Source organism: Meleagris gallopavo, chromosome 13 (genome assembly GCF_905368555.1).
Source record: "Meleagris gallopavo chromosome 13, MGAL_WU_HG_1.1, whole genome shotgun sequence".
Taxonomy (NCBI): Eukaryota; Metazoa; Chordata; class Aves; order Galliformes; family Phasianidae; genus Meleagris; species Meleagris gallopavo.
Genome location: NC_139416.1, coordinates 14330736 through 14347122, shown reverse-complemented (window position 1 = coordinate 14347122; position 16387 = coordinate 14330736). Strand labels below are relative to the sequence as shown.

General features: G+C 39.2%; 1 long non-coding RNA gene across 6 annotated transcripts in view; it reads left to right on the top strand.

The window, feature by feature from the left end:
• Window positions 1-16387, top strand: part of LOC109369823 (uncharacterized) — a 340039-nt gene that overhangs the window by 144876 nt on the left and 178776 nt on the right. The window lies entirely within an intron of this gene.

The window sequence follows — 16387 nt, the reverse complement described above, 5'->3', positions numbered from 1 at the left end:
TATTCTTGAAATGAAATAGCCAAATTGATAAAAGAAGGCAGAAATCAGGTTTTTAGCCAAATCTTGCTTCTGAAGTAGAGCATCAACCTCAAAATCTGCATTTTAAAATGAAAGATGAAGAATTTAAGCTAGGAAACCAAAAAGGAGTCAGCTGAGCTCTCAGGAAATGGAGTGACAGAGTTTTAATACAGCTTGTAGAAAGACTATTTGAATCAAGGTATGATTGCTCTTGATACCAAAATAATACTGTGTATGGATAAGTAAACTTGTAGAAGATTTTGATACATGAAATGTCTGCTGAAATCTTTTCACCAATGTGCTTATGGAATAAAAAGGGTATGAGTAAAGAAATTCTTAGGTTGGCTACTGAGTTGCTTAGACTTTATCTTCTCATCTTCAGTTACAATATCCTTTAGAACACATTCTGTCTATTAAATATTCCTACGTCCTTTCGCCTGTAGCACGCTTGCGTTTTGCGTCCTGGCCTAAACTGGAGCACAGGCTATTAGTGCTTGCAGTGGAGAGACAGATGCCTCGATGTGGGTGTCCTGATCCAGCACTTTGGGATTAAGTAGAGATACAGCGTGGTCTGTGTTCAGGGCTAACCTCTAACTTGCTGTTTTGGAGATCTTTCGATTGGGAGGCCTATCTCAAGGCGCAGAGTTACTTGATGTCACTAGGGCCTCTGGGTGGCTTAATCCAGCCTTGATAGGATTAATAAACGAATTCTTGACTGAGCCTGCATGTGAAGGCTGTATTGGAGAAAGGCTTATTCTTTGGCCCAACTCCAAGAGAAACTAATCATCGTGAACTTCATGCAGATTTACGATTATTCTTTCTATAGAAAGGGTTCGGCCAGCACACTGGCAATAATGAAAAGACTGCAGAAAAGAACAAAGCCAAACATACACAGGACAAACATGGTATATAGGTTTGTTTCCTTGGAATCCTTTGGATTTTCACGGAGAACTGATGTAGGAGTGCTATCATGTATTAAACCAGATAGAATCGTTATGCTCATCTCGACTCCAGGAGACAGAAATATCATACAGCATTATTTTTTCAAGAGAGATGATATCACTAAATGAAGTGATAAGAAAGAAAGTTACTGTAGTAGTATGAAATATGTCCACTGGCTGCCATCAGCACAGTAATCTTTTATGTTCAAACTATTACTCAAAGTACAGATTATTCAAATGCTGTTCTTCTGTGGCATTCTTTTGGATGATCTATGGATGCCTGTACAAGTCAGTGAAAAGAATGCTATCATTTGTGGTTGTTCCTTAAAAAAGTGGTAGTGAAATAATGCATCTATTACATTTCAGTATACACATCTATATACATATTGGAAGTACAGTATTACAGAAAGGATTTTAAAAGATGCTATTTAATTATCAAATTTCTAATTAAAAAAAAAAAAAAAAAAGAAAACCTCATCCAGAATTTTAAGCTTTCTTCTTTTTCTTTCCTTTTTTTCTTTTCTTTTTTATTTTTGTTACTTAAAGAGGGTTGGAAAAGATTTTGCAATCTATTTTCAACACTGGTTTTTAGGTATGCATGGATTTGTTAGATTATCTCCTACTTGTAGGATTTTCTTAAAGAAGGCTGTGGAAGAGTCATTAAAATGAAAACCAAGGCTCTTTCACAGAGTTTTGCTTGCAAGCTTTTTGCTTTTTTTTTTTCAGTACTAAATTTTTCGCATTAAAACATGATTTTCCTGCCTCTTACACAAAAAGGACATAATGGGTGGACATAGGCTGTAGAATTCTTTCATTATTTACAGCAGCAGACCAGTGGTTTATAAGATCCAGTATCTATCTCAAAAGAAGATTAAAATCACTTGGCCAGCCAGGCAGCACAAGATGGCAACAATTCTTCTGTGATCCTTGCAAGTGATTAGTGTATTTCTAGTACCATGGGGACTGTTAATCCTTGTGACTTAAACTAAGTAGTGTAACTACAGATGTTACCACTTTGTAGATTCTGCATTATTTGGATCTCATTAATGTGTGACATGGTTTATGAGCTACATGATATGTGGTGTGTGAATGGGTATACAAGGACGGGGTGCCTCCCACTTGGGGGGCTGTATAAAGGCTGATTTCATTTTGTGTACATGCTGTATGGGTGAGCATAAATCTTAACTCTGGAGAGTCAAGAAACTGCTTGCTCCTTCCCTGTCCTTGCCTGAGAGGCTAAATGGAATGCGTGGTTAAAGCACAGCAGGAGCTGAGAATATGTTACTGGTGGTGTTATCCTATTTATTGGAAGATGCCAACATGGTCATGCTCAGGGCATGGGGCATCCCTTTCCTCCTGCAAAAGCACTTGTACCAGTGCTGATGTGGGATACTGCATTCTGTGTAGTCCTGAGTATTTGTGATGATACTGAATAACAACACATTGAGGGGAAGTTGCTTACTAATTCACAGTGGAAGAAGGTGGAGTCATCTTAAGATAACCAGGACTCTCCACCCTGTGTTCAGAGAGATGCTACCATGACGTGTCTGTTAGGCTTTGTACTGCTCGTGCCTCCTTGTTCTCCCTTACACTGACACCTGGGGCAGGTCTCCAGGTCTCAGTTCTGTTTGATTGAGATTGGAAATAGCAATTTAATTTAATTCCTCTGCTGTAGACAGCATGGTAGTAGACAGCATGGTAGTATTGATGATCCTGTCCTGGATATCATTTCTCCTTGACGTGAAGTCTAATATCTTTGAAAGACAAATTTGATAAATGATGACAGCAGATACCATGGATAATACCCACATGAGTATATATGTTCCAGAATATCGTTTTTCACACATTTTGCTGACATTTATGAATTTTGTGTGCTCAGAACCACTACTAGCACCATGACATGGAGATGTAAGCAGCCATTGTATGTGGTAATGATGAGTTGTTTCCTCTTATGTTCTAGATAGGTGTTTGCTTTACAGCTTTTCATGGGAAATGAAGCAAGGAGACGTTCCTAGTGGTAAGAGAAAGAGAGACCTACTCATTCTGTCACCTCCTGTAACCTTTTTGGGCATTGTGGATCACTTGTGTTTCTTAAGATGCTGTGGTAATACATTCCTGTTCATCTTCCACAAAGGGATTCCTTCCTTGTCTCAGTGAAGCAACAGCTAATGATATGGATGCACTTAATATATTTGATTTGCCTTCAGATATTCACATTCTGGTGTAAACATATCATATAGATATCTTCCCCCTTGAAAACAAGCAAAATGTCAAAAAATAGCACCACCCATGTGTTTACATCACAGGAGTCATAATGAGGAAACTTCAGTAATAACGTTTGCTTTCTGAGATGTGTGCATTCAAATATATTATTAGTCTGGAATCTATGGGAAGCATAGAAGCTCAAATCTAGTGGGATGAGCCTGTTGCCTAATGATGATCCTCGGGAGTGCAGTCTGAAATTGAGATGGAAGAAGATGTATTTAGGGTGCAAGGAGCCAGTAGGGTTGTCCCAGGAGCTGGCACTGTTTTCTTTGTAACATGCACCATAGTGCTTGCTGAAAAACGGATCAGTGGGAAGAGGGTATTGACCCCTTTGATTCGAAAGTGGGTCCTGAATGGGTCTTCTGATAGATTGAATACTCTGTTAAAAAGTAATTCCCGTGAAAGCATAATGCTGCCAAGGTAGAGAGAGGGATAAAGGTCGACTTGGTAATAAATGATAGATATATAATAGTCTAGGAAGATGTGCTAAGATTTTCCAAAGTTTGAAGAGGGATAATTGGTCTGTTAGGTAATTTTCCATTTCTTGTAATATCTTGCCTTTTTTTTTTTTTTTTGCCTTTTTTTTTTTTTTTTTTTTTGCCCTCTCTTTACATGTTACATTTTGGCCAATTTCCCTGAAAAGCCTGATAGAGACTTTGATAGAGATTATGTACTAAATGATTGCAAACAGAATAACCATATAACAATGACTTTCCAGTTTCCATTGCATCTCACTCTGCCTCCCTGCGGTACCAGTGGGATTAGGCTTGGTACCATGCCATGCCAGCCCAGTATGCTGCTGTTCTGTTGTCCCATGCTGTATAGTGGATCAATGGATGAAGCTACACTATCTCTTCTGGTCTGCAAGCATGTAATTCCAAAGAGCAGTATCCCCCAAAGGGTAATAAACTCTTTAATAACAGTAATGTAGCAACCACAATCATGAAAAAAGTGATTACATTCTACATAAAAATATAAAAGCTCATTTGATCCTGAGGTCCCCAGTGGCACATTACCTGGACTTTTATTTAAAATATAACATCTCTTACTTATATCTTATTCAGGTCCTTTGTTAACACTAATATAAAACTCCAGTAAAATCGTCATTGGAGGAATTTAATAAGGAGTGGGTATGGCTCAGCAATGCTGCTAGTTCTGACGCCTTTCATGAATGTAATTTGGAAAATCATGAGACTCTCTGCTTGAGTGGTATTACTGAACCCCACTTTGTATACGCGAATATAGAGACGGCAGATAAAAAGATCCCTTCTTTAAAAGCAGGGCTATTTCCTCTCCTAAAATGGGAATGCTTCTACAAGCACGTTTCATGAAATGTGAAAGTCCCTTCTTGTTTATTGGCTTGCTCTTAATTCATGATGATTTCTCTATTCATCAAACCCAGGCTAGCTCTAGGAATCTAGAATGACACCAGGGGATTTTCTTCCACATGTCCATCTGAGGATCTGAGAGAAGAAGCCAGACAAACCCTACTCTATAGATCACCTTGTTGTAATTCTATCTAACATGGGTAGTAAAGCAGCCTGCTAAATATTACTTGCCTCCCAGTATAGAAGTTCTTGAGCCTGTGGGTAGACATCAAAAGAATCTGAATTCCAGCAGCAAATTTTTGCTCCATCCCTTGTAATCTGTACAGTTGAGCAGAAATATATTCAGACTTCTTCTGTTTTGTCCTTCTTCTGTCAGTACCACATTATTTCCTATCGAAGGCTCTAGGCTTTCCGTCACGTCACCGAGGAATGACTCCCCATGCTGTAACTAGGAACACATGGCAAGCCAATAGCCATCAGCCAGTACAGTGGGCACAGATCAGTTCTAGAAAGTGTTCTGGCCAAAACAGGAGGTGTATTCTCAAATCAGAGACAGAGCAGAAGATAAGGAAGTGCGTTAGCAAGTAAGTGGCACAAGCAAATCTCCTTGTGAGCTTTCACAAGGGTGTTGTGGTGAGCTTTGATGCTGTGGTGTAAAATAAGCTTCTTTATACTGAAGCTTTGAGTGTTCTTGGGGGCCAGGGGCCTACCTTCCTTTCTTGGTGGGCTAATTGTCTTCTGTCTACTGGAAGCAAGCTAATTTAGGTAAAGAAACATTTTGCTTCTTGTTTTGTAAGTATATGCATACAGTGAAAGTCATGCGGGGAGCTCCCTCAGAATGTTGTGTGGCTGTTAAACATCATCTGTCACAACCCTTTGCATGATGTACTCCCCCCAGCAGCTGCTGCACGCACTGAATGTGTCATCTATGTCAGTTGCTCTGAAAGTGATGCCTCCTACATACAGTCCCTCTTGTACGTCGTAACCCTCTCTAACCCTGTTCTTATTCCCATTCTTATTCCCAGTTCTTGTCTCATTAGAGGAGTGTGGTCAGTGATGACTCTAAGGCAGGGATCACCTCTTTATCATGTATGCATGTAGGCATGTAATCCAACAGGACTGGTGCTTCTAAGTGTTAAAGTGAGACAAATATATGTAATAGTAATCAAGGTAATAAGACTGCCTGAAATGAATGTCAAAAAAGATTGTGTCTTGCAAAGCTTTCTCATCTTCTCTTCCATGGAGCTGACTGCAGCATCAACTGAGATTTTAAAACGCCTTTGTTTTTGAAGTGATGAGCCTTTAAAAAATAATATTGCATGGGTAGCCCTAGTGAATAGGAGTTCAGGGAGATGCATGCTACCATGCTCATTCTCTTACTAGTCATTGACTGGAAATGTTCACAAAAGGAATAAAAAGTACATTTGCCTTGTTAATACAATTTGTATTACATATTCATAAACCATTTTATAAAGCTCCCAAGAAAAAATTCAATTGTACTGAAAGCACATAATGGTAGAGCGGCCATACAGAAAACAGGCAGCATGTTACAGAATTAACTGCACAATGAATGAAATGCTATGTCTATAATAAACTCATTCAGATATAAATTATGGGAGAGAAGATGAAATGTTTGTTAAGCAATAAAGCTTGCAACCGTACATGTGAAATTGAATGGGATTTATCATAAAATATTATGGAGGATACCGGCTGAATATGTGTTACAAATTGACTGAATTAAAAATAATCCAAGGAAAGCAAGCTTTTGGGAGACTGAAAATTTTAGGAAATGAGTTCATAAGCTTTTTAGCTCTGACCTGAAGTCCCTTGGTGCCAAGAAAAAGAGAGGCAAGAAAATAAGAACAGAATAATTTCTTAGAGGACCACAGTTATGTTGTCTTAATTTTAACCTCCTAAATTTTGTCAAATAATCAGACTCCCTGTTGAGCAAACAGCATCTTGCTGGAGTGGAGGGTAGGGAATTTGGCCCACCAGTGTTTGGTTAGTATGATTTACAGTGGAAGTCTTTTTTTCCCCTGAACTGTTTATCTCAGTAAGGCCGTTGTACTGAGGGCAGGATAGATGATATTTTGGTTGGACCTTAAAGAGATATGCAGTATGTTTTCCCAAAAGACCTTACCAGATATCTCAGTACAAACAACAGAGTTGCTAAAGAACACATTCTGAGAGATCCCATACCAAGCACCACTGAACTCCACTTCTCAAAGTTACTCCGCCTATGCTTTAGCTTTTTACTTCCAAAAACTGAAAGTATTTAGGGTTTTTTTTTGTTTTTTTTTTTTTTACGACATGATGGAAATACTGTTTTTATGAACAAAAAAATATTCACAGGATCCTTAGAATTAAATTTAAAATTCAAACGATCTGTGTGAGATATGGGGATAAAAAGAGGGCAGGATAATTTCTGACCACAAATAGCATTTATAGCTATGGAAACATCGGATAACCCAAGAAAAAGAGAAATCAGAGCTGTACAATTGGTGCCTGGGAGAGTTAAGAGCATTGTCCCATTTCTTAAGCTTACCTTGATGCCTTACAGGGCTTTTTCAAGCAGTGCATTATGGACATTTCTCTAAGTAGTCATACACGTGCAGAGAAGGATCTTGCAGGCATTGGATGCAGAGATAAGCCACGCCAAGCAGCAGGCATGGTCCTTACGTGCCTGCTCACCCTGGGATTGCTGCTTCTGCAAGTGCTCATCAGCTGGTCAGACCAAAGGGATGAACACCTCACTTTCCCTCACTTAACACTCTGACTAACCCATGGGTTTCATTTACTCTCACTGACCATGCAGCCTAACAGAACCCTTTGTATTTTGTCATTGCTTGCTTTGTGAAAAATAAAGGGATTCCCCTCATCAGAGCCACACGTAGGAAGCACTCGGAGTTGTTATCCAGCAGCATTTTAATTTCAAGAGGCAATGCTGAGCCTTTGCAGGATGGGAGCTGCAGGACCATTATAGCAGGGCTAAATATAAATGAGTGAGGAGAAATTAGCTGAAGTGGACTCCATTTTGCTTCCCTGCCAAATGGGTGTACTTACCCAGGTGTAAGATATTCTTGGATATTTTTGTTCCTTTTTTTCCACTGGAAAAACCATGCTGAGTGCAGACATCCATTGGCCTCCCCCAGTGTACGTATCAAGAGTGGCTGGTAACATTGCCCTTTTAAGAAACGTGGCATGTGCCCAGCACTTTTGGACTGAATTTTATTCATAGGAATCAGGCAATGAAAACCCTCTTCCCTTCAGAGGAAGAAAGGCCTGTTAGCTTGTCAGTCTGCGTCTGAAATGCCAAGGGTTCAAAGCTGCTCATCAGTGCTGGTTGACATTCCCCTTTAGTGCCTTTGGAAGTATCGAGTCTGCAGTTATTGACTGCATTGCTGAGTTATCTGTTGTATAAGCACAATTTCCATAAGGGACATAAGGCAGGGGACGTGTTCACCATGCGTTTTCAGACATGGTTGATTAGATTTTCTCATTTCTGTGGTTGGTTTGTTTTTTTTTTTTCTCTAAACATATTTCTCTCAAACTTAAACTGTAAATTGTAACGATGTCATTGATTGTGTCCTATTCACAGAGTGATAGCATCCCTTTGCCTTTTTTTTTTTCCTCTTAATGATTTGCTCAGAGGTGTGGAAAGAAGTAGGGGAGGTGAAATACCTTAGTCCCCTAGAGATAAAGGCTGTCCAGCCGGGATCAGCAATGTGACAGTGGGGGATCCATTAGCACTGTAACAGAGCAGGCAGATCCACTGAACGTGCATTTCAACAAGAGACTCAGGAGACTTCCCATCTATACTTTAATATTCAAATGCTTTGTTTTTCTTTGATTAGTGACAGAATTCCCATGCAATCTGAATACACCTGGGTGAGAATTCTCTGGGAGCACAAGAATTGTAAAGTTAGTTGAGGGGAGAAACATGCCATGTATAAACTGCCCTGGGCAAAGAAAATGCATCAAGTTTTGAAATGCTGCAAGCAGGCAGTTCAACAGAAGGTGAATTGTGGACAGAAACACGACATTCACTTGGTACAACAACAGCAAGGATGTCTCATTTAATCCTGTCTTTTTACCGTTTACATTATTGCAAGTGAAGTAGCAATATCTCTCAATAAGGGAAATTTTGTTCTTAGGTACATGTGCATAATTATGAATGACCCTTTAGATCTGGGAGAGAATTGATTTTGCTCTTAGGGCAGGGCCTTGCCCAATTTGTTTTACATGCTCAACAGTTATTATTTACGTGGGCCGATCACAGGGATTAACAATTAGTGATAGATCTTCTAGGAAATATGTCAAAGTTTAAAAAAAAAAAAAAGGAATTTATATGAAAATTTGTATTTTTTTTTTTCCTAATCAGATACATGTTTTAGTAGCTCTTGCTAAAGTGGCAAAATCTACCCAGTAGGATGAAATTGATATGAAAGGTTTATTAAGAAAAGCAACTTAACAAATCCTTCATACACAAGAGAATATTACTGTGGGTAAACTAATCTGGAAAAATTAAAATCATCCTCCAACAGCAATTTGGCTTTTGCAAGAAGCATAAATCTAAGCGAAACCTTCTTCTAAGGTAATATTACTGTGATATTCTGATATTCTGAAACAGATCTCATCTTGTGGGATTGCTGGGTTTTGTGACACACCATAATAGGAGGTAGGAGGTCAGAGGACTATTATGACACATGTATAATGCCCATGTAGCAGATGGGAGAAACAGGGAGTGCTCAAGCTAGTGTACCCAGTAATTTTAGGTGCTGTGATTAAATGCTGAGCCTGGCATCTCTGGAATAGCATCCGCTGGGCCCAGGAGGAGCTCTCAGCTTTCTGATTCAGATGGAAGAGTGCTTTGTGTCTTCCTAAACGAAGGTCCAGATCCTGGTCTGGTTGGCTGACAGTGATGTGCTGTGTGCCAGACTCTCCCTCGGGCTTTATGAGAAGCGGTAGGTACGGTGCGCCTACATGTCTCTACTTGTTTATGCAAAAAAAAATTGGCTCCCAAAATTAGCGAGTGCTTTTCAAGAATTTTGTCCAAACAGTTTGCTGCAGTGAGTCAGTAGCAGAGGTATGAACGGAGCCCAGGGCTCCTCACTTCTGGCCCCGTGCACTAACCACTGAGACCATTTACTTTTCTAGCCAGGGCCAGAGAAAAGATGTGAAAATACCACAGGCAAAATTTGTTTTTTGCAATTTTTCCACTCAGTTTTGCAGACTCAGGAGGTTTGGTTAGCTTTCCATGTTGAGCAAGAGTATAATATTGGCTCTGCTGTGGAGTTTTGCACTTCTAGGTGTATGAAAGATGAGTCTTCCCTCTTGCTCTCTCAACTGTGAACTCTGCGTGAAGGGGAGTGGAGACGTTTGTTGGGTTCTTTGGCAAGGATACAGAAGGATGGTTGAACAAGCAGAACTCAGCCACTGGGGCATGGTACGTGTGATGGGAATGCTCAGTGGCCTCAAAGATCCAGTTGCAAAGAGAATGGAGGATGGGGAGAACAGGCAGGCCAGGAAGAGTCCGTGGTTGGCAGCCCTGCTCCGTTCTGCTGATTGCATCTTCTGGTGATCCAGTCTGGGAATCAGCAGGCCAGTGGTGCCCCGTCATTAAGGAAAGGCATGTCTGTAATTAATGGCAAAGGGCCTGATACAATAAAAGGCACGTCTGCCTTCTGCATTGTGTAGCCCGCATAGGGCTGCAAAAGACGCCAAAGAAAATCAATGTTAAGCAGCTTGTATGGATTTGTGCAGACCTATACAGTGCCAAAGTCCAGACATATTTCTCATCGAGCTGAGTCCTCATATGTTTTATTTATAATTTAATGCTAAAATTTATGAAGGAGATGCATGGCAGAGGGAGAGCCCATAACCTTGTCATTTCTTTTCTTAAAGCAGCAGCTACTAGATCTTGGAAAGAATTACGTCCTCCTCCTTCCCTCTGAATCCCCATCATAAAATGTAACACGGTAGAAATTCTTTTCCCCCTGTGTCTGTTCTCACTGAACTGGCTGTACAGCTGAGTTGCCCATTGCGTGTCAGGCAGCAAGTTGTTATCGAAATCACTAACTGCCAATCACTTGCTCTAAACCAAATCACTGCAAATGTTATTCATCAAGCATGCCATGTTACATTACAGGCTTCTATAACTCAAACACTTAAGGTATGAAAGAAATTAATTTCTTGTATTATTTTCCATGAAAACAAATAAACAGCACTGGGTGCCTCTTTAATGTCAATAGAAAGATTGATTTTAATTCAAATTATGTTTCACAATAGTTTGGGAGCTCACCACTGGGAGCTGCAATGGTGACACTTCAGATGTGGATACTGTAATTTCAGAATGCCACATGCTTTAAACATTTGTACCAGAATTTAAATCATTACCATAAGATAATAAAAAGAGCCTACATTAGAATGTGTACAATATAACAGCAGCATTCACAACCCTGTTTGAAATGGGGAAGGATTTTAATACAATGCAGTACTTAGAGGGAGATCAACACTGCAGACCTGGCAGAGTTTGATTGAATTGCACATAAAAGCTGAAAGTGAAGAGGCTGCCAGGGAAAGAGCACAGGTTCCTGCAGTGAAGAAGACCTAATGACAAGAGAACCTCAAAATGTTTTGTTCTGGTAAGTTGCCAAGAACAGGTAGGAGTCCAAAACTGACACAACACTCCTGGGTAAGTCGCATGTATTTCTGTGTTCGTGTGGATTACCCAAACAGCCTGGGTCAGCAGAATCTGAGCTAGAAGTCTCAGGGAAAGGGCTGTCACATGAGATGCCTGGTTAAGTTCTGTTAAATGGTTAAATATTATCACTTTTATAAGTGAAAGAGAAAAGAAATTCCACATCATCCAAAACATTTCACTTTTTTTTTTTTAACAAAAACATTTGTTTCCTCTTTTTGTTCCCCCCTTTTTTGTACCATAAATGTGTCAGTTGTTTGAAAGATGGGGCTGCCCTTACAAATGTATCGAAGATAAGCTAGGTTGTAAAGGATTCAGGTTCATGAACTGTGTTTGTACAGTCTATTGTTTAGTACTCATGAATAATTGATTCTTGTCCTTCCTGCACAAATATTCAGTCAGATACCATTCAAATTGATAGCAGGTGTCTGATCTAGGAAAAAATGGTTGTGTTCTTAAAATGAGATGTGATTGTAATACAACACAACTTTGGCAGTGGAGTGCAGAGGAGTGTCACACATTTCAAACAGGACGTTTTGAGAGAGGGAGTTTCTAAGTGAAACACCATAAAGTGTAATTGTCTGGCATATTTTGGGTAAGTAACCATCCCAAAGCACAATTATTACATGTTGTAATTATGTATGTGTGTATGAAATGGAGAATAGATACTTAGAAAAATACCTATTCCAATATGAGTTTACATTACAGAAAGAGAAGAATGGGGTTCTATGTGTACTGTAACTCCATAGGATTCTTACATTCCCAATATTAAAAACCTGCCTATGATTTCCTCAGACCATGTGATGACCAGGAGATATAGAATAATTGCATTATGTGATATATTATTTAAGATCCAGTAAGAAGGTGCTAGTTTCTTAAAGCACAGATTCTTTTCAGATGAGTTACAGCTTTCCTCTACTGGAAGCTTCCTATAAGCCAGCTTATACTAAAGCAAAAAAAAAATGTGCATAGAAACAGAGCAGGGTGCAGGACCTACTAGTGTATCCTTGAGTCTTGGAGCAGTGCTCATTTCTTGCTCAGAGAGGTTTCTTGATGTGAGCAAAGTTATGCCTGAGTGTAGATATATAACTAGAATTTTGCTCCCAGGCACATGAAAATAAATCTGAGAAGTCAGAGGTCCAGTATGCTCCAACTGAAGCGAATTCAAGTTTGGTCATTGAATTAACCAAGAGAAAAATCATGTCTTAGTTGGTATGTGAAATGCTGAGTATTTTCTGTGTGTAATTTATTGTATTAGTAGGAACTCTTTGGAACAGATGTTGAGCAAATGTTTAAATACATATATACATATATATGCTTCTTAATTCTGATTCACTGTTACCCAGTGCATGGGTTTCTTTTCATTCTGCAAGGCTATTTTTACAGTTGCTATTTTTATTTTGTTGTGCTTTTTTCCCCTCTCTCTCCCACCCTCTGAATTCAATGCTTAAAAATATGAAATTGGAAACTATGGGAATTATTTTCACCTGCTTACCAACAAGGACAATTTTCCATATTTCTTTGTTTACAGGACTTGTGTTCTCCTTCCTATCAAAATGGCTCTGCAGATTTAGAAAAGAGGTTCTGTTGTGTAGCATTCATAGCCTGTGCAGTCTTTGACCATGCACATTTGCTTACCAACATGGAAAGATGTTTATATGTTTATGGGGGGGTGTGCTCAGGCTGGTCATTAGATCAATGAATGGTCATGCAAGGATAAGATTTTTTTATAGTCCCATTGCATATCTAATTTGAACTTGGCAGTGAATAGTTCTCCCACATCCTTCAACTTGCCAGCTCTCATGTGTTTCCAAACAATTAATTCAGCCATGGAGTTTTAACTCTCACTGTTTATCTGCATCTTCATGATGGCTGGCAATTCTTGATTTCTCAGGTACCTTCCCCACCTCTCCCAAACCAAAGACTGAAATCCATCTTTCAATCCTCCCTGCACTCCAGTCTCCCACCACACAAACATTTCAGAACGGTGCAACTTTCTGCTTGAAGAAGGGAGAAGAGGCCAGGTACTGCATCTGCTTTAGAAACTGCCAGGATCAAGATATTTTAGAGAGCTTTGCTCTCGTCGATTGAAAATCCCTTTTTGGGCTGCTTATTTGGATAAAGTGTTTATGCTTCAGAGTGCCATAAAAATGAAAAAGTTCTCTTTCCTTTCTTTTTTGAATACTGAACAACTGTCTTTCTGAGCACTCAAAGAAGTGCTTTAGTTGTACTCAGTCTGCTCAGAATTCCAGTGCATAAAACCCAGTATTTTTAGGGACTGCAGATCCTGAAGCCAGTAGCATGTTAAAATGTTCAATCTTCTTTAAATGTTACCCTTCCTCTGACCTTCCTTCATTTTCCATGCTGGATTCCACTTCTGAATCTATTCATTTTGAATAGGCAGCAAAATCCTTCCCTGGAAGAGACAACACAGATACACCTTGCCAGCTGTAGCAGTTCGTAATGCATACATTATTGAAATATTGGCAGTGGTTTCTGAAACCACAAACAGAATCAGTTGTACCCAGAGAAACATGCTTTCTTTTGGTGGCTTGAGTAGCCAGCAATTACTAAAAATATCTCCTCCTTTCTATAATTTCAGAAGATAACATAGTATTTAATTCACAAGTGACATAATGCAGGGATCAACTCTTCAGAAAGACTCCTTTTTCACATGTTATGTTAAAAATATTCACACGGGGCAGCATACAAAGAGAACAATTTCTTTCTCTGCTTTATTAAGAGCATTTAAGCTTGCTAAAGGTTTCAAGTTTCCTGCCTTCCAGTATTAAACTGACCAAGCTCAGTTGCAAACTTCCTCCTGCAAACCCTGTGCTTGCATGCCTAACTGAGCACAGGAGAAACTGCAGCAATGTTTCTGACCCATTACTTCAGGTGGCCATGGCTCTGTGTGGGAAGGGTTGTCTCAGAAAACACGCAGAGCAAGCAGTAGCTTTAGGCACTTTATAGAGCTGGGACAGGAGAGGGCTAAAGAGTAAAAGGGACCAAAGCCATTTGTTGGAACCCCATGGCAGAGAGTTGGTGAAGAGATGAACTGCCATGGATCATTGCAGCAATGAACCTAAACCTAAAAGACAAAACTTTTGTGAACTGGACTCTGACGGTGTTCTTTGGCTTGGAAGTCTTCCCTTTTTTGTTGCTGATAATAAGCCAGGATTTGGTAGTGCATTCCTTTTATTTTGATGAGAAATCACATTATAGCAAAACCAAGGGCTGCTGCAAAGAAGAGTGGCCCAGCTTCTCCATCATATTGGTCTCACAGGCCTCTCCTGTCCCTTGCAGCTGCACAGCAACTCTGGGATGTGCAGAAAATTATTTTTTCTGTGCTTAGTTTTCTGCAAATGTAGCTCCCTGAATTTGATAATTCTTTATTTGGATGTGCAGAGCCAGCCTAATCTGACCAGGTATGTGGAGCACTACTTCACCTATAAGGGGAAACCTTGTGCTTGGGGTTGCAAGTTAGGCTGCTTTGTGTATTCAAATTGGTCTTTTAAGAATGTTCAGCTGATCTCAGTTTAGTTTTCCAGGAATGTCTCTGAGTAAATTTAATCAATTTATTAGAAAGGAAGTAGCAGCATGCAATTCTGTTAAGCGTATACTAAATGATGCTGAAGATATAGAATTATTTGATAATACAGAAGACAAAGAAAGCCCCAAAGTGTGGGAGAAGATTAAATGTTATGCCTACCTTTTTAAAGGGTGAAAAAGAAGGGACCAGGAATTCATAAGCCAGTCAGCCCAACAGTTATTCCTGGAAATTCATTGGAACAAGTCTTTAAAAAATGTCTTTCTAGCCATTCAAATGATAAGGAGGTTGTAAAAGATAGGATAATATTGAAGTGATTTGCTCTCAGCAAATCCGTACGATTTCTTTCTCTGAAAGAATAACTTGCCTGGACAAGGGGAAGAGATATTTCTGAAATATCGTGATTTCAGCTTCTGTTTTTGTCTCATATGATGTCCTTGTGAAAAGGTAGGAAAAAAAGTTCCAATGGGGAGTGCACAGCTGAAGAACTGCATTGGACACCTTATTTAGAAATCAAGAAGGCATGTAAAATTGAGATGAGTATGACAAGAAAATCTGTGATTTATAGAAGATGACCTATGAAGAAAAGTTGTGGGAACTGATAAGACTGTAGAGAAATCATCAGGATAGTCTTTTCAATATGAGAACGTTGTGCAAAGGATGGTGCTTATTGTTCTCTTTCCACTTGAGGGAATTCAAAAGAACCAATTTAATTTCCAGCCAAGATGCATTAGTATGACTGGGAGGAAAACTTTCTAACCATAAGGGGAATTGAGTAATGATGCAGACTTCATCAGAAGGTTTCCAGAACAGGGCAGACAGATGTTAAGGGAGGGAGTCTGGCATTACTAATGATTCAAAGGCTGGGGAGGTCCTATCCTGGCCTATGTTATTACCTGTGAAGAGCAACCCAAGAGAAAAGCTGCTGCCAAGAGAATAGGAATGGATAGTGCTCTTATCAGATGGTGATAAATAGCTTGCTCTTAGAGGTGGGGATGGTATTTCTTTCTAAATAAAAAAGTTTGGTCATTATAAATGGATGGTGATATATGTGTTTTTAGATCTATAGAAAACAATGTGAAATGTTTTAAAGACATAGCATACTAATGATAGACTATCACAGCCTATTTAAACGTTGTGATAATGGGCCTAACTTCTTATTTTAAACATCAATTACATTGTGATCTAATAAAAGATTAGATTCTTTTAAAGTAACTTTTACTAGACTCACATGCAGTTTTAATTCACGTACGAATGTTTGTAGGCCTCCTGAGAACTTATAATAATAGGACAGGAGAGAATGATGCAGAATTCATTTTAATTTGCTTGTCTTGGAATACCCTTTGCTGTTTATATTACAAATTTCAATGTACATCTCAGAGGATCAGAGCAAGTATAAATATCTATACCAATTTACAAGTGTACCATTTTTAGAACCCCTTGTATATTTTCTGGTAAGGCATGCTATGCATTATCTTTTGAGGCCCATTTTTCTTACAAATATGAAAAACAATAAGTAGAGCTAATGTGCAGAATCCCAAAAGCTGTAGCTGGGAGCATAAAGTAAGCCCAAAATGTTCTATTTTAA